General features: G+C 42.9%; 1 protein-coding gene across 4 annotated transcripts in view; it reads right to left on the bottom strand.

Annotated features, from left to right (window-relative positions):
- The window catches only part of syt1a (synaptotagmin Ia), a 242837-nt gene that overhangs the window by 70689 nt on the left and 146003 nt on the right, over window positions 1-26145 (bottom strand). For 2 of the 4 annotated variants that reach the window (XM_034074674.2, XM_034074673.2), the window contains exon 3: window positions 24446-24513. The gene's annotated coding sequence lies outside the window, so the exon portion shown is untranslated. Of the gene's footprint in view, window positions 1-14815; window positions 15076-24445; window positions 24514-26145 lie in introns of those variants that run through there. The other 2 variants (XM_034074671.2, XM_034074675.2) reach the window with 2 other exon arrangements.

Raw genomic sequence — 26145 nt, 5'->3', positions numbered from 1 at the left:
TGGAAACCAAGGATGGTGCATGGTGTTAAGCCAGCCTTACACATCCCAGAACATTGGGAATTAGTGTGAAATTTCAGCTCCCTTAAAATAAAGATGTGACCAATTCTGTCTTTTGTATTGGAGATATTCTCAAGCGTCTGACCGTGTTTGTGTTTTTTTAGCCTGCAAGTTGGTAGGGGCTGTACCCGAATATTCTACTATTCTAATATTCGTTCGTTGACCAACTATTCGCGGTTTAATTTCATTATTCGGATATTCGTTTTTTTATTTTTTTTTCAATTTATTTTTCCTGTATGCTATCAATAAAGGCGAATTGCCATATTCTTATACTATATTTATACTTTTGAATTGCACTGTTTAAAATGCGGAAATATATACAATATTCAGCCTGTGCAGGATCCTGACATCGCGTTCACTCACAGTCACGAATGCAAACGGCACGCTTCACCTCGCTTCACCTCGTTTCACACCACCTGAACACAAAATGGCCGAAGACTTCAGCTGTGTGGGACCATTTTAAATTGGACGACGGTAAGAAGAAGGAAGTGTGCCAAATATGCGACAAGAAACTGGCCGACCACGGTGGCACAACAACTCTGAAAAGTCACCGGATGCTGTAAATACTAGCCTAGCTTAGCTTAGCTGTTGTCAAGTTGCCATGATGAAGCTGCTTTATCCGCCGTTTTAAACAGTAACGTTACACATGATAAAATCGTGCACGTTACTTTGCTTGGAAAATAGTTGCAAGCAAGCACCGAATTGTTTTTTTATATTAGTTTTCAATTTATCCGAATAGTGAAAATAATAGGAGCAATGATGGGAACATCTGGGCTAAGGCAATTATTGGCATACAGTTCGTTCATTTATTTTTTTCGTTCTTCATTTATTTAAATAGCCTAATGTTTACTGTATCGGTAACAGTATTACACTGTTAGCCTACTGTACGGCTATGTTATTAAAAGTATTGTTTTATAACAGAAATATGTGTTTTGGATCTCAGGTTGTAAAACGTAATTTGGAACCAGATTTGGTCCCCACTTGCGGCTGGGTTAAACACAGTCTATGGTTAATGCAGAGGACACATTTAGTTTTAATGTATGCGAGTACTGAGAAAAATAAATAATATAAATCGTAATAGTATGCTCTTTCTGCGCTTCTGCTTAACAGCGTGTTGTCAGGTGTCTCGGAGCGTGTTATGACATTTTTTTGAAAAAAAAAAGAAGAAAATCTGATTACTACCGAATATCCGAGCCCGAAAAAATGGTATTCGGGACAGCCCTACAAGTTTGGCATTCATACTGTACAACCTGTCGCTTACTCTAGTTAACACAGAGCTAGTATTTCACAAATAAAAAGGTGCAGTGCTGATTCAGAGAGGAATAATCAATACTCTTAGGGTGTCAGGAAATTAATAAAATTTGAAAGGACTGTGTGATTTGGTTCAATGTAATAGTTGAATCAAAGTTCTTGGCTTTAAATTGTCTCAGACACAGTGAATATATTAAATATAATAAATAACACTCCTATCAGAAAACGTTGATACATTTGAATTCTGTTCTCTTGCCGTCAGCCTGGAGGTGGAAGGGAGAACAGCTTGCCGGTCATTTATTTTTATAATTGCACAATGATTATTAATGTCTGAAAGAATATTTGGGAAAGAACAGGCTGTAACAACTGCTGAAGTGAGGACATACTGCAGGACAGACTCCAAACTGAATCATGTTACCCCCACCCTAATCCGGAGCGTCTGCGGCGTTTTTAGCGATCGCGGCCACTCTAGTCAATGGGTGCTATTCCACCAGACCCGCTGCGCCGCGCCGCGCTGCGCCGCGGCTCGAAGCGTCCCAGAAGCTCCTCGCCGCAAGGAATTTCTAAAATATAGGATGAATCCTATTTTTGACGCGGCGCAGTGCAGGCAGGAAGTGGAACGTTCATCCAACAACTGCGAGGCTGCACACACGACGCTCCGCTTCCGCAACGTTTTGAAACACGCCTGGTGGGTTATGACGCAGGAGGAGGTCGCAGTGCGGCGCGGTCGCAGTGCGGCGCGGTCGCAGTGCGGCGTGGTCGCAGTGCGGCGCGGTCGCAGCGCAGAGCAGACGCTTCTGGTGGGATCAGGGGGTTAGAGTACCTTAGTCCCGCCATTTCCACCAATTTATGCCACATGTTTCCTAACAACAACTAAACAGATCGAATCTGCTTTCAATCAAGCCCATTTTGGCCAACTTAGAGTAATATAGACAGCTGCAGACACAGCATGGCTACTATGGCAAATGTAGGCCGGAACAAAGCATTTAAATAACCAAAAATATGCAATTTATTTAGTTAACGCCTCTTCAAGAAGTGCTAATGACTAACGCATATGAAAGCTGCAGAGCAGGGTGATCATTTCATATCATGGTGGAATTGACCTGGTATGGTATCCCTAACTTTATTCATCAATATGTACATTTTATAAACAGGACAACGTTTTGTGAGAATCTCTTCTGGCTGAAGAAAAAAGAAACATTCTGCCGCCCACAATACGACCAGTGTGTACTGTGTGAAGGGCTGGGAAGTCTGAGGGGACTCTCTCATGTTTCTTGGAGAGTGGTCCAGAGAGATGGAAACAATGCTGTGAAGAGGAGATGAAGAGAGAGGACAGCCATCTGCGAGCTGCAGAAAGCTTCTGAGTGGAACGTTTGTTTCACACCTCTCCATCCTCTCTTTGTCTCCTTTCTGTCATCGGTATCTACTCTTCCTTTCCGTTCCTTCCGTCCTCCTGCATTCCCTTGGCAAACAGGTACTAACTTGACTAAATGAAAGCCTGTCGCAGCTCTAATTTATAGCAGCGTATCAACGTGGATAGCCTTCCTGTTTATTACCCTCTAAAGACATTCCTTGTTCACACATTTCAATGAACCGAAGAATGGAATGGAATTGCTTCCTTGAAGTTGCACGTCGTCTTCGCAACCAGTCAAGTTACATTCCAGTACATTTCAGTCAGCTGACGCTTAAATCCAAACCAACTTACAATCAGTCATTTACTGTAACCCTGAAGATTCAAACTCAAAAAGCAAGAATCCTGCAAGTGCATTAGATTTCAATAAGCCATTGTGAGTGCTCCTGCATTGGCTTCAAATCGGAACACACATTTATAAGTGCTTACGTACAAAAGTGAGTTTTGGTATTATATACTTTTTGGCAAAGGTGCAGACAGGTGGCTTTTCAGTCTGCGTGGAAGAGGTGTTGCAGTTCTCACATCATCATTACAGGTACAATATGAATTATTGAGGTAATGACAAAAACCTGTTTCTTAAGGTCAAAGTGACCTTGTCCGTTGACTCACATTCCTCTTTGAGCCAAAGTGAGCGCCAAATATGAAAGTATTAGATTGCATTCCAAAGAATTGGTCTGAAAACACAAACTACAGCTGATACTGAGGCATAAAACAATCTAATCTAGATGTGTAGTCAGAAATTAATTGTAATTACCTCCTGGTTAAAAAGTCATCAGTTATGGACCCAAACACCCATTATTCTCCTGTCATCCAAGAGCGGCGTGCAGAGGAAGAATTTGGTAAAGCACACTGACGGGATGAAAGCAACATGATGCATTTAATCATTAGAGGGACAGTGTCCAGGTCGCTCATTTACGCGGAAATGCAACCGAGGGTCGACCCTGAACCCTTGACCCCCCCCATCAGCTTGAACAGTGCAGCCTCGAGGCCACAAACAACGCTCAATGTACACGTGCGTACAACAAAAGACTCTGAGCGCTGTGACAGGAGAGGATGCAGCTCAGTTTCTGTGCGAGAGTTATAATAATGCGCACACAGACATGATAGGATGTCTCCTGGATGCTCAGGGACAAACAGAGAGGCCTGGATGAATGAACATCAATGTGGTAATCAATTAGAGTGGTGCCCGGTGAGCATTAAAAGCTCAGAAGAGTCTGAGTTTTTAAGAGCGAAATGACCTGACTAGGAAGGTCCTTGACCAGCACGATGACCGTCCTCAACAAGGAAGATAGATCTCAGTTTGCTGCCGTTTCAAGCGTTCTTTTTAAAGCCACACATCAAAGGAAACAGAATGTAATCAATTAAATCAGTACAGGGGTTAATGAGGAGGTTTGAAAGTCCCTGTAAACCTACATCTATATATTTATAAATGTTTCACTTCTACTTTAGTTGCATTTGTCCGTCTACATTTAAGCCAATTTACTGTATAAAGTGGTCAAACGAATAAGAAAAGTGGATGTATTTCTGAATGAGCTGGCTGGCACCACACTGCGTCTCTAAGGTTAGATTCCCTGCTTAGTGCCATTCAAGCTTACTAGACCGTGATGCTGGCTGGAGTGATTGATAGACCAAAGGGAGAAATGCAGGAGGGGTAAGAGCCGTGCACTGGAGAGGAGCTGAGAAGCTGTCACTGATCAAACTGGTGCATTCGCATGCTCTTTCACTCGTTTCATGCCACGTTTCTTAATACTGTAAACACAAACAGAATTTGGCTAAATTACGTAAATATAGACAGCTGCAGAAACAGCATGGCTAAGATAACGCATGCCTGCGAACAAAAGGATTTTTCTTAACCAAAATGAGGGATTTAAAGCCTCATCAAGGAGCCCTTATGACTAAAGGATATGGAAGCTAAAGAGCTGGGGCATAACTCAATATTATTTGTGTATTTACATTGACTGGTATTGTATTTGTGAACCTTCTAACCTGTGAGAAATCTAGTCTGACTTAATACTGACAGGGTGCTTTCACTCACAGCTATTAAACCTCAGCTCCCCACACAATCCACTCTCCTTTCTTCAGATGGGTATAACGTGACTGACTTCACATTGTGTTTCCAATTACAGAGCCGTTGTTAAACACTGACCTCCTGCACCCTCGTTTCCCTTTCCTTGCCAGTGTCTGTGTTGTATTCATATTGTCACTTATGATACATGCCACATTTTCAGTGATTGTTTGACAAAACTAATTTGAAAAATGTCCATTACATGTAAATCAGCATGCGGCACCTTGTAGGAGTGGCCTCCTTTAGACATAATAACAATTTGTGCTATAATGATGAACGGACAATGAATTATCTCTTCACGACCCCAAATAAGCTCTTTGAATGACAATTGTGTTGTATTCTTTTCAACAAATCACAGTCCATTTTTTTTAAACGTTTTTGACTAAGACCCTGTATGTGAACTCCATTATTTCCTTCGGGGCATTATGATCAGATCGCAAACATCATTGTTTCATTGAAGACTCAGAAGTTTTGAACAGGAGAAAATGGAAATTGTCTTTCAGCCATTTCTTTTATATTTCTGGTTCTCTAGTGAGCATTTCAGGCAGCAAGAAGGTGTGTGTGGGATTACAATAAACTATGGTGTCCATGTTCAATTTGAGAAAAGAAACCAGTAATCATTCTTTCAATCAAAAGCCCATTACTACGCATAGCCCAAGGTGACCGCTGTCATCGCTAAAGCAGGAACCAGCCAATGCTTGCAAAACAGTTTAGGGTTGCTTTTTCAATTCAAATGTTTAATCACTCACTCAATCAAATCCTAAATCAGCAAACAAGATATAAAGAGATGTGAAAACGAATATGGATATCAAAATACTGTATAGAGATAAAGTGACTAATTACATAAGCATTCCTAACACCAACAGTCAGCCCATTGTAAGAACAACAAATATTTCTGCTGAAGTTGCGATACCGTTCAATAAATATCAATAATTTCAAACATCGCGGGGAAATTCCTTCAATCATTTTGAAGTTTTGGGGGAAGCCGGAAGTGACGTCAATTGCGGGAACGCTTCACTGTGCGGCGAGAGAGCCAAACACGGACACAGTGTGTTGTATGCGTAGAAATGGTGAATTACTGAGATTAGGCACGTTAATAACGTTTTAATGAAGTTGACTACAGTATATTCATATGTGTCAGTGCTTTCATGTCAATTCGGCGACATAAACATAAATGATCGTGGTGGTGATGATGATGATGATCAAATTAGGATTAAAAATCGGTAGTGAGAGCTGCTGAATTTCCTCCCGTCGGATGTGATATAAAAACAAAATCGATTCTTTTTGTAGTTGTAAACTAAAGTGGATGAAACTACATTTATTAGTGCTTTCACGTTAATTCGGGCGAACATATGATACATTAAATGATCGTTTGTTTGAAGCCGGTCTGCATTTCCTGATGAGAAAACAAACCGATGCTTTTTGTAGTAGTAGTACACCAACAACATGGATTAAACGTGTGTTTTTTTTACCACAATGTTGGGGAAATTAATGGATAAAATGCACGGATTATTATTATTATTATTCCCAATCCGATCGGGACACGAGGTCCACCGTTTCCCCGCAGCGAGGCTCCCCCCGTTGACAGTTTACGTGGGCTGGGCTGAATCCCGATGGGCCGGTACCGAAGTGGACCGGTCGGATAAGTCACTAGCCTTGCCTTGCCTAGCACACCCCCCACTCCCCCCGTTGACAATTTACTAGCGGTACCGAAGTGGGCCGGTCGAGAGTCCCGGGATGATTTGTAGTCCCATTCCACCACTGGCTACATGACCATATGATCGCCCATATTGACGCACCTCATTCCTAAACTTCTAACAGATACAACATAAACCGATCCTTCAGCCTCATATGAGCTCTCAGACACGTTCAACATTAACCTGTCATCGCTGTCTGAGCTTGCTGCTGTGTGCGCCGTCGTGCGTTTACATCTGACTGTATATATATAAAGGTTTACATGCAGATGCTGGGATCCTGGACGGTGCAGCTGGAGCGCTGTGCCCGCAATGACGTCACACATAATGTGGCGGGACTTGAAGAATCCCCGAGAAGATCCAGAAAATGGTCAACATTGAAGGCAGATTAATGGTTATCAAAGTACAAATATCCAAAATGAGTTCAGTAACAATTTTCAAGGGGACAATATTTACTCAAATTGATGGGTTTGGATGATGGGGGAACTCGTGTCAGAGGCTCTTTAACACACAATGAACCGTGTGAGAGATGATAGACGATGATTAACACCATATGTTTGCTGGAAGAGCAGATTTTGGCTTCAAATGTACAGGAACAACTCGCTACACCCCCAAAGAAAACTCAGTCACGACTTCTGGCGGAGGGTGAAGGTGATGACAGATGAATAATGCATCAGCTCAGTGCCGTTAATCACAGTCATCTCACACATCGCTATATCTCCGCACAAACACACACCTCCACCTTCCTCCTCTGATCTGAGAGCAGGTGATGTGAAATCGGGCGGAGACATAAAGGAATGAAGAAAGTGGAATAGAACTGCTTTAACATTACCCTTTTATGTCTCTGCGACTTCATCCTGGCTTTCATCACAAAGTGCATGTGTTATGGGCAAGTGGGGGTGGGGGGGGGGGAGGCACTGATTGCATTTCATCAGGCTTTCAAACCTTGCTTCTGTGCAAGTCCTCACCAAACTTATGCAGGGTAAAAGGTGAGTTTACGCTCACACACGGAGCACTGTGCATGACCCGCGAGCAGGAAGACACTTGAAAAGCTGTCAAATGTATCCGCCGCTTCTTTCTTCCTCAGACTTGCAGTCATGAATCCCAGCTTTGCACATGAGTGCAGTGCTCATTTGCATGGGTGTTTAATTATTTCTGTGCAAGCCATGTAAGTGTGTTTTGGCCATAGTGGGTCTTCTCCATGGGCTAGCTCAGTGGTTCTCAAATGGGGGTACGCGGACCCCTAGGGGTACGTTGGAGTATTGCAGGGGGTACGTGAGATTTATTTTATTTTAATGAAAAAAAAAAACATAATTAATGCATTTACACAAACTACTAATAGTAGATTAACTACTTTATTCAAAGGTTTACAGTAATTCTGGATAATAAAATGGGAAAAATAAACGGGGTGCTCTCTTTTCCTCTCTCTCTCCTGACAGCCCGTCAGTCTCGTGCAGCTCGCTGAACCTGTAATGAGTGACCCGACAGTAAAGAATAAATATATTTATAACTAGTTTAGCTAGTTCCAGAGTAGACTAACTAGCTAAGTGTGTTAGGTCTAACTCTTAGTGTATTTTGCTCGGCTCAACGATCCGTCACAGCGGACGGAGCTGTGATCATGCAGAGCTGCGTGTTCTCCGTCAGCAGCAGCTGATCGGCTCTCTGATCTCTCTCTCGTGTCCGGTTAGACTTCACTCGCGTCTATGTCTAAATCTATCTAGCTAGTTCTTGTTAATTATATGACTGCCTGCTTATCAAAGGACACCTAAACAATAAGCGTTGCTTGACAACGGCGTGTGGCCGCAAAGTATAGCGCAGCATTATGCATATGTTTATATGAGGGGTTAAAATCCCATGCTCATAAAATGCTCATATATTTTTTTCTCGTCATTCCCCACGCCCCAAAATAAATAAATAAATATACCAATTTTAGGAAAAGTAACGAAGTTTGAGCAGTGTGGGTTTTATATTAACAGAGTTATACATATTTCAAAACGTGAAGTGTAATAACTGCAGTGGCCTCCCTGTCAGAATGACAAAGGTCCTCAGTGAAGCACAAGCCCATGTTTCACTACATTGTAAGTACAACTTATTAAAAATATCAGTTCAATGAAACTAATGTCGTCTCATTGTTATTGCATGATGTTAAAACTGGTTTGCCATGAATTTAGTGATGGATTGTAAACATTTGAAATGTAGCATTCAAGTGTTTCTCAGTTACAATGTTGTTGTTTTAATAAATCAGACACCGATGGTGCAGCACTGTGCTGTACCTCTTGATATAGGCATGTTGTCCCTAACAAATTGTTGTTGTGCTGATCAGGGGGTACTTGGCTGAATTTTTTTTTCAAAGGGGGTACATTATTGAAAAAAGTTTGAGAACCACTGCCAGCTGATAATACACTCCTGAGTGGACGTGTAAGAGCAGAGATTAGCCCTCCATTTAGCGAGCCTGCTCTCCTTCAGGGCCTGTCGATGCACCAAAGGACAGAGTTTGGAGAAGATGCCTGATTTGAAGATAACCCCCTGGCCTCTTCCTGTGAAAGCCTTTTAACATGATGGATCCTTTCATTGCAGCAAACCAGGATTGACTGGAAGGTTACGGAGAGATAGTGACACCACCAGCCCTGGGACATAGAAAAAGGGAACCGCTGGAAATCACATTCTTTAGAAACACTTGCAGCGTGAGTGCAAGACAAAGACTTTGGTTTGTCCTTGATGTTACAGGGAACATCTAAGATTCTGAGCAACAGTAACCAACAAAAGAGGAGGGCAACAAGTGGAAATTGGTTTTTGTTCACCAAACATGAAGGTCAGTTCAGAGGAACAGTTTGTTTTGTGTGTCCACAAAAGTCTCCACAGTGCTAGCATCCTGTGGGCTGGTTAATGGGTTTATATTCCGTACAAACTTTTCTTGTCTTTAAATAATCTCAATTTGAACTTTGATGTGATTTTATCAAAAAGTAGGGATCTTTTCTGCTCATCATCCGTCTGACCCAGGGAATGATATCGTAGAAATGTCTTTCCATTCATTTAAACTTTGATCGGTTTAAAGGCTGAAACTTTTGCATCAATGACTTTGGATCTTGAAAAACGTCCTTCCAGGTGAAGCAAAGGAAGACATTGGGCACATTGGGTATAATAGAAGACAGGATTCAGTTCAATATGTTATGATCATGAAACTAATGAAAGTGATGTTCATAGTTCTTATCCTTTTCCCACACCTTTCTATTACCTTTATCTCACATTCTGTCTAACACAAAACAAGGCTTTGCTTGATGCTTCAACTACTGACAAAACTAGGTTGTTGCTATGCAACAGTTAAATATGTTTGATGTGTGCTATTTTCAAGTTTCCACTGAGTGCTGTAAAGAATGTGCACTTTCAAGGCGCTGTCAGCTCTCTGTACACAGAGGTCTCTTCTGTGCCGTTAGGAGGAGGCACAAAGCTGCTCCTCTCTCCGCTCAGGTCGCAGCAGACAGCACCCTGATTTACACATCGAAGTGACAAGGACGACAGCCGCGGCGTACCGAGATGGAAATGATATCCTCGCCACCCTGCTACATTGATCCCTCTCTTCCCGTGAGGCACTCAACTCTTCATGTGCCCCACCTCCTGCCATAAGGGCTCATCTGCAGGGAGCAGGGTTTAATGATGGAGGGAGGACTTGAAGAGGAACTAGCAGATGCAGAAGAAACCTCTGTGGGCAGCTCAGAGGGGAACATTCCCTGTGTGGTTGACTCAGAGAAATGTTCACTGTCCAGCAGTCTGAAAGCTGTCGAAGCGGCCACATATGCCTGTTCTCAAACTGGTACAGAGCCCCGTTTATTAGCTCTGGCCAACACACAGCCAAGGACATAATAACCACACCTTAGATTTCTGGCGCTGACAGTTAAGGGAAGAAATGGAGGCAGGACAGAGAGGAGGAGACTGAACGGATGGATGCCTCCCAAGTCATGACATCGCAAGCCTAACAAACAGGCGAACACATGCATGTGCTTTCTCAGACCATGTTATTAACACACCAGCGGAAAACACTTAACTCATGCCTATTCAATTATGCTAATGCGTACATATACAAATGACCCCGCTTGGTTATTAGCCCTCTCAATTAGGGGGCATGTGTATGGGGGTGCAGAAGAGAGAGAGGAGTGACAGGTGGTGATAACAGAAGCCTCAGGGTGAGACTTGTGCAGCTCTTAGTGTTTCTGTGGGAGGGGGCCGGAGACCCTCTGTACTTGGGGGACATGCAGCGAGGCACAAAATCAATGTCATGCTGAGCCTTTTTTTGCATGTCGGTGTGTGTGTGCGTGTGCGTGTGTGTGTGTGTGTGTGTGTGTGTGTGTGTGTGTGTGTGTGTGTGTGTGTGTGTGTGTGTGTGCTAGGGAACATGCATGAACAGAAGCAGCCATTTATCTTTCCAGCTCCTCTAAGTGTGTTAATGACGTGGCTACAATCAAGACTTCCTGTGAGCGCCATCACCGCTGATCAGAGAGCAGTGTACAGTGCGCTTTCATCCAACAGCCTGTACAGAAATAACACGTCGGATTTCACACTCTCTTACTGTGTTAACCGTTATTACACACAAGATGAAAGATACATCCAATTCATTGAAACCGGGTGACTTGCAACCAGCTGCAGCACACACAGCCCCAGATAACTAAAAAAACGTTATCGTATCGATGAGTGTACAATATGTCTTATCATAGACTATGATCTTAGCATGCTTTGCACGTATGTACATACTAAAACCATGCATTCAAATCACGGTTCTTCAAAGCCATAACTGACTCCCAATGATTTCTAGTGTGAAATGAAGCATGTTGCTATGGGAATGGGTTCGTCTTGGGTAGAAAGCACTGCTGCTGAGCAGGGAAAAGCAGAGACATTTTAGAATGGAGAACAGTTGCTGAATCTGGAGTCGGGACAGAGAGAGAGGTTTTCTCCAAAACAGAATTTCCATTAGAAAGTCCTTTTTTATAGTAGAAATAAATAAAACGTATACCTGTCAGCTGACTGCCTTCAATACACATTTTAATAATAGTTTTGTAGTTTTTCGTGCCATGTCTACAGAGTATTTAAAGCGCAGATATAAATGGGTACTGTATACCTGACTGCCAGCAAACAGAGGCGTTACGCTCCAGTGAACTGCATGCACTGTGGAAGGCAAGCACACATCCTGTCAGTAAGCTTTGATATTCTGGCTACCTGGCGGAACACTGTTGCCCGCAAACTCGACTGACAGTCAGTGTTGGTTCGTAAACACAAATAGATTCAAACTGATACATATTCAAACACTGCTTTGCCTGCTCCTATCAGCAACAATGCCTTCTGCAACCAAAATGTAAAACCCCTTGGTATATTATCTAATCGCCATATGAATATCTGCACACACAAGGATGGATCTATCAGTCGTCATGTACTGTATCTGCCTTGACTCTGTGAGCTGGATTTGTATTTGATGATGTGTCTTATCAAGCCACTTGTTAGCAACTGACCTGAGCCACATTGAGGCTTTAGACATTCACAAAATGTTTTCATTCGGATATTTACTGACATATTTCATGATATATAACAAAACATGAGAATCTCTTCAGCCTTCGTTACATACCACAGACATTTACTTGTTTTCAAGATTCTAACCACATGTGAAAAACCATTTATTTCGAGATGAAAAAACCTGGAAGTAGAATGGCTGACTTATTTCAAGGTCCAAGACTCATTCCTGGTGCTGTCCACAAGAGGTGGTGCTGAACTGCTCCTTCCTCTGCTTGTGTCCACTTCTCCCCTCTGAGCGGGAGCGCTGTCCATGGTTCTGAAACAGCGCTGCGTGGCGTGAGCACAGAGGCTTTGCCCACTGGGGGGAAAATATGATTTTTTTTCTTGGCAGGGTTACTGGGCGGAGCAGATTGGACCTGGTCTCTGCCGGGTCCGTCTGTCAGAGGCAAACATGTCTCAGCAGGCAGGAGCTCCACGACCTGTTTCCTCCAAAGCTGTCACATGTGACAGCGTCATCAACAAAGAAGGGGAGTGCTGTAAGGAGGCCTGCATACAGATGGATATAAGACACGACTGTGGTTGGGGCTGGATGAGTGTTTTGATGAACTGTGGGAATGTCACAGGCAGTTGCATACGGACACAAAAGAGAGAGATCAAAAGAATTCCCCCAACCCTTTTCACCCTGACTTTATGCCTGTGTTTTGGCATTCAAACCTGCACATTGTGAATGAGCATTGAGAGGGATGTTGTGTGAAACAGAACGGCTGAACCCTGCTCACGAGAGGCCAAGCACTCTGCGTCCTGTCTTTCCCCCCCGAGTGAGAAAGACAGCCAATCAGAGTGAATGAGACAATGAGTCACGGAGAACGCGGACTGCATCTAACGGACTGGAAGGAGCTTCCTGGGCAGGAGAACTGTAACGTGTGTGGATGGAGTGATCCGGTCACTTACATGAAAGAAAAGCAAGTGCATTTAGAAAATAAATAACAAAAGATATAACAGATATAAAGTCAATACACTTCAATCCTTCCCTTTCTCTTCTATAAGACATATGAGAGTTGTCATTACTCTCAACTGTCACCACCCCTAATACCTAACCAAACAGCCACTGTAACACTGCAAGGTTGTGTGAAGGTCAACGTATTTCCTAGATTACAGCGTTTTAACTTGGTGATGGTACAGCACCGTAGAGCATGTGTCACTCAAGGCTTTCCACCCGTTAGATGAACAAAACATTGTGTCAATGGGCCGTGTGAATGGAGACACTTATTAACGCAATGGGAAATCTCACAGCTGCACACACACACACACACACACACACACACACACACACACACACACACACACACACACACACACACACACACACACACACACACACACACACACACACACACACACACACACACACACACACACACACACACACACACACACACACACACACACACACACACACACACACACACACACACACACACACAGAGCAGTTGTTGAATCACACGACAAGGCCAGTGAGCAAACTGTGTAACAATAAAAGGATGTGTCCTTCAAGACAAATGAATGCATTATGATTACGTAAATGACTTATTTTACACTCTCAATCTAATGGTAACAATACGAAAGGTGTATATTGTTCAGGTCCACTATGGGATGTAGAAATACACTTGCAATGGAGCCTTGGAACATTGTGCGGTGGATGTGAATAGGATTCAATGAACCTTTTAGGAGAATAAAGGACTGGGAAGGCGGTGGACAAATGAAGTCAAAATGGGACTGAAATCCAACTGAATTAGTTTTGCGTTTGAAAAGATTGAGCCGCCTGTTGGCTTTCATAGCTGGTTCCAGCTCGAGACAACGGGATCAAATAAACAGGGGCTATTTGAAGCCCCACAATGCACCACCTCTTTCATGTTCCCAAATGAGAGAAGAAGAAAAAAGAAAAGGGCAAATGTTATTCGGGACAGAGAAGCTTTTGTTCAGCCTCTGGACCTGTAGACTGTGTTCACTACTGTCCGTCAGCGTGCATGAATGGAGAGGAAGAGATGGACGAGTTCATTTCGGCTGAATCTGAGAGAAGTACACTCCAGAGAGAGGGAGAGATAACAGATGACAAAGAGGACATGACAAACAGCGCAGTGATTCCATTACTGTCTAACTTCTTCTGAGATGACAAAGAAAGCAAGCCCATGGATAGGAAGCCTTGCTATAGACACAACTAATACGGAATGTTTTCTTTCTCTTTCCACACACTTTACTGCTGCCATGCTGAGCCCGAGGAGAAGCTGACACTCTGGAGCTAATGCCACGGATCCCATCAGCTGTGGAGCCACGACCAGCCAGGACGCGTTCACAAAGGTGGACACGCACACATTGGATTTCCCACAAACCAAAATTGCTACCAGTTTTCCACTACTGTACAAAACACGATCTTCGTCATCTCTATGAAGATGTTTAACCATCACTATATGAAGGGAAGGAACTGTTGCACATGTGTGTCTTTTCACTCTCTCTCCAAATGTGATCTGATCTCTGAAATGTGATGTTCTTCCTCTCCACTAACCCTGTCATTGTAAATCTGATATGCTCCGACATCTGCCATGCTGGATGAGCTGCAGTCAGAAACACAGTACAGTACACCTCCTCCATAATGACTCTTCCTGTCACAATTACAGTCCAGCTTCCTGCGAGCCACACACGTGCACACACACAAAAGCAGCTCCATTTCAACCATGACATTTCAAAGCAGCAGCAACACCAAGAGCTCTCATGTGACTGTAACCATGTTGTCATCACCACCACAGTGCTATCCTCTGTTGTTGTTTGTTTGTCTCTTACCTGGCAGCACGCTGTCCTTCTTAACAATCCCCGGAAGGGGTTCACACAAGTTCTGCTTTCACCGAGGGAGCTCGATGAGACACTTAAAGAAGAAACAAAAAGGCTTTTTAAAAAACAAGCAGTGTCCTCCTTTTATTTTCTCACACACACACAGCGGCTCAAGAAGCACTCGCGATCACACACTCGAGCACCCAGTCAACAGCTCCGACAACGAGCTGCTCGCTGTTCCCTGCCTCTCTCTCTCTCTCTGTGACACTCGCCTCCTCTCTTCCCGCCCTCCTTCTCCAGCCCCCTCCCCCAAGTTCTCTCTTCCTCTATCTCATCCTTGCTTGCCCTTCTTCTGTCAGACAAAATGCACACCTCCCCAATCTCTCAGCTCACTATTTTCTGACATTCTCCTTCAACTCCCGCTCCGTGAAAATAAATATCAATTGAAGTTGTTATAAGATGTGCATTCGCAAACTGACTTGTGTTTAGTGGAACATTTCAGACAGTATTCCCTCTTAGATAAGTCCACTGTGAAAGCCGTATAACATCAGATGGTGTGATTGATGAATAAGTGTCATTTAAATCTTCCCCCCGTCCTTCTGTCTCACTCCATCTATTCCCGTCTCTCCTCGGGTCCCGCTGGTGTCTTTGATGCTGCTCACGTCCCTTTCTTCAGACAGATAGTGAAGGGCATTCCCAGAGTAAGTGTATGCTAATGCACTGCCAGGAGGAGCTGCATGGCGTCCCCTCAGACTCTCTGCCTGTCCAGATGTGGCCCCTTAGGTGTCCCAGAGAGGGGGCAGCAGATGCAGAGGCAAAGGTGGAGAGGCAGCGGAAAGAACCGGCCAAACGGTGGAGTAACTTGATGGAGGTTAGGTTATTTAATGGTGCTTTATTGGCATGACATGCAGAAGTATTTTAATCAAATCCAATTGATCGGAGCATGTCCGACCGAGTTCTTTGTGTCTGCTCGTTTTGTCTACGGATTCATGATGAGGCAAGTGAACAGTTGGCATTTTCTCCTCTACGATACATCTGTCTTCTACGCTAATGTGTGAGCTGCGAGAGAACAGGAAGTCTGCAGCAAAGTGTAACTCAGAGGGACTCACAGCCGCGGGCGTGGACAGATGTTACATGTGTGTATGGTATGTACACATGTGTGTCTACAGAGAGAGCTAGCGGGTAAATAAAGGGCAGTGAGGCCCTGTTGACCACACACACACACACACACACACACACACACACACACACACACACACACACACACACACACACACACACACACACACACACACACACACACACACACACACACACACACACACACACACACACACACACACACACACACACACACACACACACACACACACACACACACACACACACACACACACACACACACACACACACACACACACACACACACACACACACGTAAAAGCTAACAGACATTTAGCTGGGCAGAGGCAAAGCAAACAGGCAGTCTGTGTTAATGATTAGCAACTAACACCCTGCCTGCTCTCTGCTCAGTCAGCTGCTCTGGACAACAGCCTTTCTTCACTGGTGCTGTGTGTGCTGTGTGTGCTGTGTGTGCTGTGTGAGCTGTGTGTGCTGTGTGTGCTGTGTGTGCTCTGTGACCACAGGGGGATGAATTGCTGGGTTAGGTGATGTGGCCAGTGCGGATTTGTGGCCAGTGCGGATTTGTGGCCAAGGAGTCTTACTGTTCGACCCTAATGGTGAGAGAAATAAGGGTGACCTTGCTGTGAAGAGCAGGCCAGTTTGCTGTGGAGAATACTATTTAAACAAAGTTTGCCAAATACACACTACCCCACTGCAGAGGCTATCCACTATCACAGCTTAGGGGCTGAAAATGGAACACCTCTCAGCTGTTCTCCCTTGCAAATGTAAACTGGCAGGAAGATGCATTATAGCATTGGCCAAACACTGTCTCTGAGAAAGAGTGAACAGCTTAGGAAGTTGTTGTTTTCAGAGTAATGGCTTTCTAAACAGAAGAAATGAAGGCGGCTGTAAATCGCTAATAACTGAACTGTTTCTCGGGTTGCAGATGATAGCCTTCAGCGGACGTCACTGAGCTGCAAAGGTCCAGCACTTATCTGTGTATGTTAACACAGCATTCATAAATAACCAAGAGAATATGATTGTAAAATGTCTCTTTGCTGCTAGAGGGAATCATTCGGTAATAAAACAGAAACCTTGAGAGTGATGGCGCACACTGTACTAGAATCCATTTCATTCTCAGTCTTTTTGTATATCTCGTATCTTGGGATTTGCCGTTTAGTTTAATAAAAAGAGCAGTTTTGTTTTGCTAGAATTTGTGCCTGAATTATTTAGAAAGAAAACTCAAATGTCATCAATACAAAAAGGTGTCAGAAAATGGTGGTTTGATTGACACATGACACATGGAAATGATGATTGACTTTATTAACCATTGATAAAATAAATAAACGATTACACTGTCACAATGACGAGAAATATGTTTTATAATGTTGCATGAGTACTTTATGTTTTAAAAAAACTTTTTCCATCCAGGAGAAGTCAACACTTTTTAAGCCATGTGAAAAAACTGTCATGCCCTTTCAATAGAAATGGACATGGCATATGAACAGAGAATGTAACAAAAGCAACTCTGTGATACGTGGAGCCTGTCAGGGGAAGCCGGATGGAGCATAAAGGAAATGGGGGAGAGGGATCAACGGGCGGAAAAGAGGAATGAATAGGGTGGGCTGGCATTTAGAGGAAAAAGGCGGTGAAGTAAAGGGAGGGAACAAAAAGGACAATTTCCCAAATGTCAGGAGCATTTGAATGGGCACCTTTGCACACTGAAAATAACTGTACTTATTCAACCACTAAGAGAGGGGTTATACAACAGGAAGTAGCAATTGTCACTCATCTCCGCAACTACACAAACTCTTGTCTTTGCATTAAATAAACACATATTATTAAATCTAAATGGTATAACATGTGGACAACAATGCGAATCAATGACGTCCTTTGTCATTTTCATTTCTCAATACCAAAGAGTTGTGAGTGTATCTTTATATGCGTTCAACGCAGTATACCGTATGTACAGTGTGCAAAGGAACAGGCGATATTTCCTGAAAAGATTGCCCATCATGCCTGAAAAACAAGGTCCATGGGTGGACAGTCACAGATGTTTGGTGCATCTGGTTTGGACTTATCTTTTTTCTCCTTAAAAGTAGATCCAGAGAAAATAAAAAGGAAACATTTAAGAAAATGTTGCTCAATGACGACCATTGAGTTTATTCGAACTCTGTAAGTTACGGGCTAGCAAAGGTCATCGAGGTGTCGATTTTACTACTACTACTTATTAAAAAAAGTCTGTTTCAAGTATTTGACAAAGTGTAACTCAAATGCTCATGAATCAAATGCCTTAATGTCATTTGATCTGTGTGTGTGGGTGTGTGTGTGTGTGTGTGTGTGTGTGTGTGTGTGTGTGTGTGTGTGTGTGTGTGTGTGTGTGTGTGTGTGTGTGTGTGTGTGTGTGTGTGTGTGTGTGCGCACACATGTGAAACCAATATGCACCACGGAAATACTGAACACACTTTCACCAATCACTCTGCACACTTGGCTGTGATTTACAAAATGACTATCCCTTGTCTAACTTCGTATCAGTCTTTGCATATACTATATGTCACTACCTTTTGTGGCATCGGGTTGTAAAAATCATGATGTGTTCCCCCCCCCTTCATTTCACGTATAGATTTGGGCCACCAGACAGAGAAATGCACCACCAAATGTAGGAGAGTAGCCCTATTTACAGCCGACGCTCTCGTTGAGTCTCCTGCTCTCCCCAGGATGCTGCCATGAACCACTTACAGCTTTATCGGTGGTTAAGTGGCTGTTCAAATATGGAGCTATTCAGAGAACTCAATACACACAGGTGCTCCTTTCACCACCACCCGGTTCCTCTCAATGACCGGCATGCTGCACGTACTGTACACGCACACACAGACATCCAGGACACAACACCTGCTGGGGTCACTAACACTTGCCCACCCCATTGATGTCACACAGATGTTGGGCTGGCATCTGAGGGTACAAAGGGGGCAGAGGAAAAATACATTATTGTGGTGTGCATTTGATGTCATGGAATATGTTGCGGGTCCATCATTGGATCTTGTTATTGGAAAATATATATCAACTCAATCATTTGGCTGTTTCTTGCATTAAACAGGATGTGAAGGTCTCTGGAGACTCGTTTAAAAAGAAACTCAACAAGTGTTTTTGTGATAACCTGCCACCTATTGATACATAATTAGAAAATATCGATGAATGTGTCCCCAAATGAATATCCACCCTGTAGTGAAATGCGTGGTCGCTGGAAGGTATTACATGCACACACAATGTACAGTGTGGATCTTTACAAAGCATGCGACACACATGCACACCCAGGCTTCATAAGCTGACTTCATTATTGTTAATTACTTTCAACTTAACATAAACCCAGCAGGCATCATCCTTTATCTCCTCCTCCTCCTCTTCTCCCTCACAGAGGTCACGTCTCATTCATTGCAGCCGTGACAATTACGACATTCTGATGGAGAGACGAGTGGCCTTTTCGACCTGAGAGTCCCCTCGAGTCCCACACATGAGGTGGAGAGAGCAACGTGAGAGGAATGTATTGGGACTGATGACTGGAGCCCTCTGTAGTGAAGGAGACACACGCAGTACAGTATGCAGAGTACACATCTCAACACAGATCCAGACACTACGGAGCATCTTGGTGCTGACAGGAACAGCATTGTGTTTTTTGGAAGGTCCCTTCGTGGGACGGGATCAGGAAGTCAGCACTGCCCGTTAGAGCCCCGGCCCGAGTGTGTGTCGGGGACTCAGGGGGGAGATTAGTGGGGATTTTGTGAGCAGTAATTACCCTTGCTCGTAGAGGGTCTGGTAATTAAATTACCTTAGCAACCCCGTTACTGGCCAGACACACAGAGCTCAGAGGTCGGAGAGAGGAATATCAGAAGTTGCAGAAAGTGTTTGTCATCAGAAAGCCTCACCTGTTGTGCGGTTACCCTCACAGCTTTAGCATATAAATTGAAATCATGAGAAGGTATCACATGCATAATGCAACGTATGTACTTCTCAGTTAAGTCACCCACCATTAACATAAAACATACCTCGTGCAATTCTTATCGCACATTATGGAAAACGCCATGCCAGTGTGAGTGCTCAAGGTACAGTATGTTGTTAACCCGGTCACAGCAGTATAATGCCAGCACTGCAGAGATCAAGCTGCGTGCTTTACGGTTCAATGCATGACGGAAATGAGCTTTTCTGAAGTGGAACTTGCATCAGGCATCAATCACACGGCTAACTTACCATTTCTTTAGTGGATGGAAGTTGTGCCTCGGAGTAGGTTTGTGGTTAAGTGAGAAATGAGCTGAGGTTAAAGACCAGTGGATTTGGAGAGAAGAAAGTGAGACACAGAGAGAGAGAGAGAGAGAGAGAGAGAGAGAGATGTGGGAGTAGCAGCACTCCCACACGGGGAGGGAAGTCACGATCCACCATTGGATATCACTCGCTCCTCCAAACTGACATACACAGTAAACACGCCAACAGCAACTCACACGCAGAAATGTAATCTCACATCCACTGCACATCTAAATGACCAGCATGATAATGCAAAGCATCCATTAAAATAACCATAAAGCTAATAAGGAGGGAGAATAGGGAGCGTGCAGTCAATTAATTACCTTTAATTGTAGAGAAATGGAAGCAAATTAATCACAACTCTATCTATTAATGCATTTCAGTGAGGTAACCGTCCCTGGTTAATATAGGAGGTACTAAATGCATCCTGCAAAGCTTAGAGTGTGTTACTTTAAATTCATTTATTGCTCAACCTTGCGCTGTGTGACAGTCACCCACCATTAACATGCAGCAGTTGAGAACATTCAGGAGCTGCAGAAGGAAGATAGCATCCCAAACCTTCCTACATCCTGCACGAGCAGCCGTGCAAACACACATGCACACTGACATGTGACATCGCACTCACCTACACACTCAACACACAGCATCCCCGCTGACACAGACCTACACTGTTAGCAAGTGATATTAGCCTTATTATTAACCAGTAATGTGATTCATTTACTGTCATTTCTACACACTTAGGTCATTCATTTACTTCTCCCTCTTTTCATTCCCTTTGATTCATTCAAGCTTTATAATAAAGGCCTCTCTTATCTGAACTCACCTCTTTGCAGGAAGCTAGATGAGTGATACTACTCTGCTGCCGAGTGAAGGAAACACATCAGAGTCTCAAGCTGGTAGTTCCTCTTGGAAATACATGCTTTGCTATTGGTAGTGATGACCGGGGGGTAGAGTTTATTCTCTGGCGTAAGACAAATAAAAGTAGCCAATCCTCACATTTGAAAAGATATTGGCTTGTTTTTACATATCACTTCTTTGATAGGTCACTTTGAGTGTTCTTCAGTATTGCAATCGTATAAATGTCAAAACTGCTCCAGCAAAATGAAAATCTGCTCAAAAATGGGTCAACCCTTCGAGAGACTCTATTAATCAACTCTACCATACAGTACACATATATTATCATCGTCTTTGAGCCCAAACTATGAATTGTAAACATCAAATTGGAGATACAAAGTTCCACAATTAAATAAAGTTAATCTCATGTTGTGCACCGGTAATCCTAGTTCATTCCTAGATCAAATGTCATTAAAGTGTCTCGAAAATGTTTTGAATTGTATGTTAAATGTCTTGTTTCTTGTCTTATTTGTCCTTTGATTGTTTGTTTGTAGCCTTTCTTTAACCAGGTGAAAATCCCATTGAGATCAACGATCTCTTTTTCAAGGGAGACCTGCAGCACATTGGTTACACATCAAAACAACAGACATCACACAACATAATTACAGGGGTGTACATTAGCAACCTATTCACAATGACTGACAGATATCTAATAACATTAGTATATTCCTTAGTTGCAAATGGAACTGCTCTGATTCAAGAAAAATATCAGAGTTGATCTGACAACATAGTATTACCAATATCATATTGTATTAAATCTCAATCATTTTCTGTCTGCGTGCTAATGAAGTAAGTCTAGTTGGACGTGTATATTTCTGTGCCAAACATAGCATACAGAACATGGCAGCCCACTTGCTCATTAGGCAGAATTGACACTGTCTGTCTACCACCTGTGTTTGGGGGGGAAAGCGGACAGCCATATGTTTCTTGTGCGGAATGATTGATGCCTTTATTGTGCACTAGGTGTTTAAAATGTCAGCCACGCCGGGGTTGTCCTTTTATTTTTGTTGTCTCTTTTCAGTTGTTTTCATCATCTTTTCTGCGCTAACTGGCGGGAAGCGGGTGGATTGGCAGCTCTCCAGAAGCCAGTCGATCAGCAGACGTGTATCACATATCATTGCCATTACCTTCCACTGCAGCCCACTGGAACATGGAGAGGACATGAGGAGCTGCTGCCAGATATCTGCTATGGCACCTGACGGCTGCGATGCTATCGACTCGGCAGAATTAGGCCGCCTCACAGAACAATAATTACAACAAGAGATCTTAATCTTAGCCGTGAGAATGAAAGCAAAGTAGGGTGGGGTGGGGGGAATCTATGTACGGGAACATTTCCCAGTCACAAACGCTGTCTGATGTCACACCCCCCTAAAGAGAGTCACCTTGAGAGTGCCTTTCATGGCCCTCCCATCACTACCTACTCCTAAAAAAACAGATCTCAAGACACTTGATTCCTTCTTTCACGAGGACACAAAAACAATTTTTAAGACTGGTATTCAAGGACCTGATCAAAATCATGATTTACCAGACGCACAGGATCGGAATTACAGCATAAAATTACAGAAGTAGTAACCACACCAAAAAGCAAAATCAAGCTATAATTACAACTTTACTTAAAAAAAGGCAATAGTATATACATGTGCATTTGTAAACAAAATAATCCATTGAAAATAAGTTCTTCAAAATATGTATATTATTGTATATTTGAGTGCTGTAAAGAATAAGGTGATTCAGATTTGTATTATTATTTTTTAAATACAATACGGCATTTGGTATTGGATTATACTTGAGATGTTTCAATTGCACACCTTACACAGATAGTTTTATAAGTATCACAAGTCAATGGGCATCCCCAGGAGAACAAATGCTATTTGATGGAAGCTGAAGCCTGTAGAAAGCCATTGTAAAGACGGGGTTAGAGGGTGACTTCAGTCAGTGTCATGGAGTAAGACACTAACAGACTCTTTATTCTCTGTTTGTCAGCTTCAAACCCACGTGTATTCTCTGGCTAAACTAACACGAGTGAGGAACCCTGGGACTCTTAGTTTAACCTCGCCTGCCCTGGTGAATTGCATTGTTTAAGCAAAGACAATTGGGGACTACAGAAGGAGGAAGAAGAAATACACTTCTCCCAGTCCATCTGAGCTGCGAGCGTCTCACTTTTCCCCTTCCTCTGTCTCTCCGTGGATAGCACTTTCCCACTTTGGATATGTCACAGGCAATAAGGATGAAAAATTGGACCGCTCTCTGGGTCCCCAGTCGGCTCCGTCCTCCACCTTCACAGGCCTGGAGGAGGCTGAGCTCCACGCTCACAAAATAAAACAGGATTTAGCAAGGCCAGAATCACTCACACCGCCTCAGTAAATTAGTATTCAGCCTGAGAAACAGTAGCCATCAGAGTCCCAGACGCCAAATGATTCATCTTTTTTTGTATCCTGATAACACGGCTTGTACTATGACAGGTGGATGTATTGTACGGTGATTGTATTTCCCTCTGAGATTAGGTGAAAATCAATAAGATATTATTCAACCGAAATGCATTGGACAGGTAGAAACACTCTCTTTGACAGAGCATTAGTCCACAGAGCAGCAGCAGCATTGTGCTTTAGGGTTAAAGTAGACTTGCTCATTTGTATTCATATATTCACAGCGTGAGCCTCTTTCTGGGTTTACTGTAAACTCTGCGTTTGGGCTGAGGATGTTCCAGTCAAGTAAGCTTTAATCAAAGTAGCTAAATAAGCAATTAAGAAGCTTCAGTAACTCCACGAAGAGAAAATAACTTTTCCCACACGTGCCGCTGCATTTTTATCCAAATGGATTGTGAAGAAAAGCATGTGGCACACCGTTTAAAATAGGTATGCCTACGTTCTGAGGAATATATCCTTAGAATATAAAATATAATATTCAAATGCCACCACAAAGCTGTCATTTTACTTTACTGCATTTTGAAATGCACCGTACAAGTTTCTCCACTGGGTACAAAACATTTTATGGACCATTAAAGTTCTCAATGTAACATAAAACATGAACACCATCACGTCAGTGCAAGACAACAGTTGAATAGTTTTAAGAGAAACTTACATCGTCGACATGGGGAAACTAGTGTTACATTAGGAAATGTGAGAAAACTATAAAACAATAAAGAAGTTATTAATATAAAGAATTTCATAGTAGAATCCTATTTCAACAAAAGGAATGGAGTTGAGATGTGGAAAATAAAAGTTGCAGAAGGAGCAAAGATGCTTACATTGGCTTGAAACTGATTAGGAGAACTTCCACCGTAGATATTAGCGTCATGTTTATATTGGAACAAACACAACAGAGACTTACCTTTGAACAACGCCTGCTGCCGTGTGTCTTTAGATGCTTCCTCCACACTCACCGACAGCCACTCAGATCTAAAGGAGATGGAAATGAAGAGAAGTGCGTCGTTGGTATACAATTAAAGAAAAACATTCATCACGCAATGCTCCAGGTGGTCCTGAGATACTTCCAAGGGTTCTTTGAAGAAATCGGAATCAGAATCGGTTTACACATAGAAGGAATTTGCTTTGGTATATGTGGTGCATACAAACACACAAATGTCTTCAAATCTTTGTTTGGTATAATAAATCGTCATCACCACATAGGATGCTTGCTCGAGATTTTCTTTTGTAAAAAGCCAACATAAGCAACATAAAATAGGCATAAGGGTTGCTTGTCGAATATACTCTGTATCCGTTTTGGGATATTTGGGATTGAATATGGCAACATTTTCACTTCTCAATCGGATTCAATATCAGGTTCATTACCAAGTTGGTTTGCACATACAAGCATATAGAGGTAACACTTTAACAGAAAGGGAGCACTTCAAAGAAATATCTGCAGGTACAGAAGACAAAGGGCCTTCTTCACATTTGAAATCTTTGAAGAATCAAAGTGCACAGTGGGCTGGATCCAGAGACAGATGAATAAGCCTACATCTTTTCCCCCTGTTTATTGTTCCATCACCGCAGTACTGCTTGCATGTCCGCGGTGGAGTGGTAGATATCCATTATCGATGGACTGGTTTCACAGACAATTGGCCATATTCAGAGAACTGCCAGTGGGGAGCATCCGTGTGATGGAAACCTGGGACGGAGAGCAGCTGGGGATCTGCTCCAGACAGAGGCTGCCTGCTGTGGAGGTGTGGGAGGATTTACAGTGCAGCCCAGGTGGGGGTGTGGGGTCTGGGTGCTGTCTGCACTCACTGTCCTATTGTTCAAGGCTGATAACACGACACAATCCTTTAAAAAAAACGGGGGGAACTCAACTGATTAGCTGGAGTCAATTAATCAATTAGTTGATTTAAAGCTTCTTAAATGTAAGAGAAAAAATATGTGTTTTATGGCATTTAAAAAACGTTTGAAATGCTGGATGTGTGGATGTGTACAATTTAAAATGATCTAAATCTGGCCGTTTGTATTCAAGATAACTTTTCCCAACCATATCTGTTGGTAAATCATGAACTATACTAGAGCCTAATAAAAGTTCAGACAGTTGCCAAAAGGAATATGTCTCATCATCTAGGGACTATAACTAACCCCCAGCATTGGTTGACCTTTTTGTTGGTTAAGAGTGAGCTAAGGCCTACATATGGGTTGGAGTGAAATGTAAATAAATGTCCTAAATCAGAGGTTTTTAAAGTGGTAGGCAGGCCTTTAAATGGCAAAGTTGAAAGAATATTACAAAAAATACATAGAACGCCTAATGTGTGTGCTTTGGTTAAAGAGATTCAGAGATGCAGTAGTTTTGAAGAATTCTGAAACGGATAAATACCTAACGTCAAAGCTCTTTCATGTATTCGATGTATCTTGGCTCACTTGTTGAATCTGAATGATCCTCTGGGGAACATGAATATCCATGTTTTATCAAAATCAATTAAAAAACCCTGCTTTAACGACCCACACATTAGAAAAATAGTCCGGCAGCACAGTAGGAGGTGACACTATAAAGACCACTCTGCACTGAAGTTGAGTGACTGCAGTATGACTGCTGATGATTGCCCTGTT

Source organism: Pseudochaenichthys georgianus, chromosome 23 (assembly GCF_902827115.2).
Source record: "Pseudochaenichthys georgianus chromosome 23, fPseGeo1.2, whole genome shotgun sequence".
NCBI lineage: Eukaryota > Metazoa > Chordata > Actinopteri > Perciformes > Channichthyidae > Pseudochaenichthys > Pseudochaenichthys georgianus.
The sequence above is the reverse complement of the archived record's forward strand: the minus strand, read 5'-3'. Positions and strand labels throughout refer to the sequence as shown.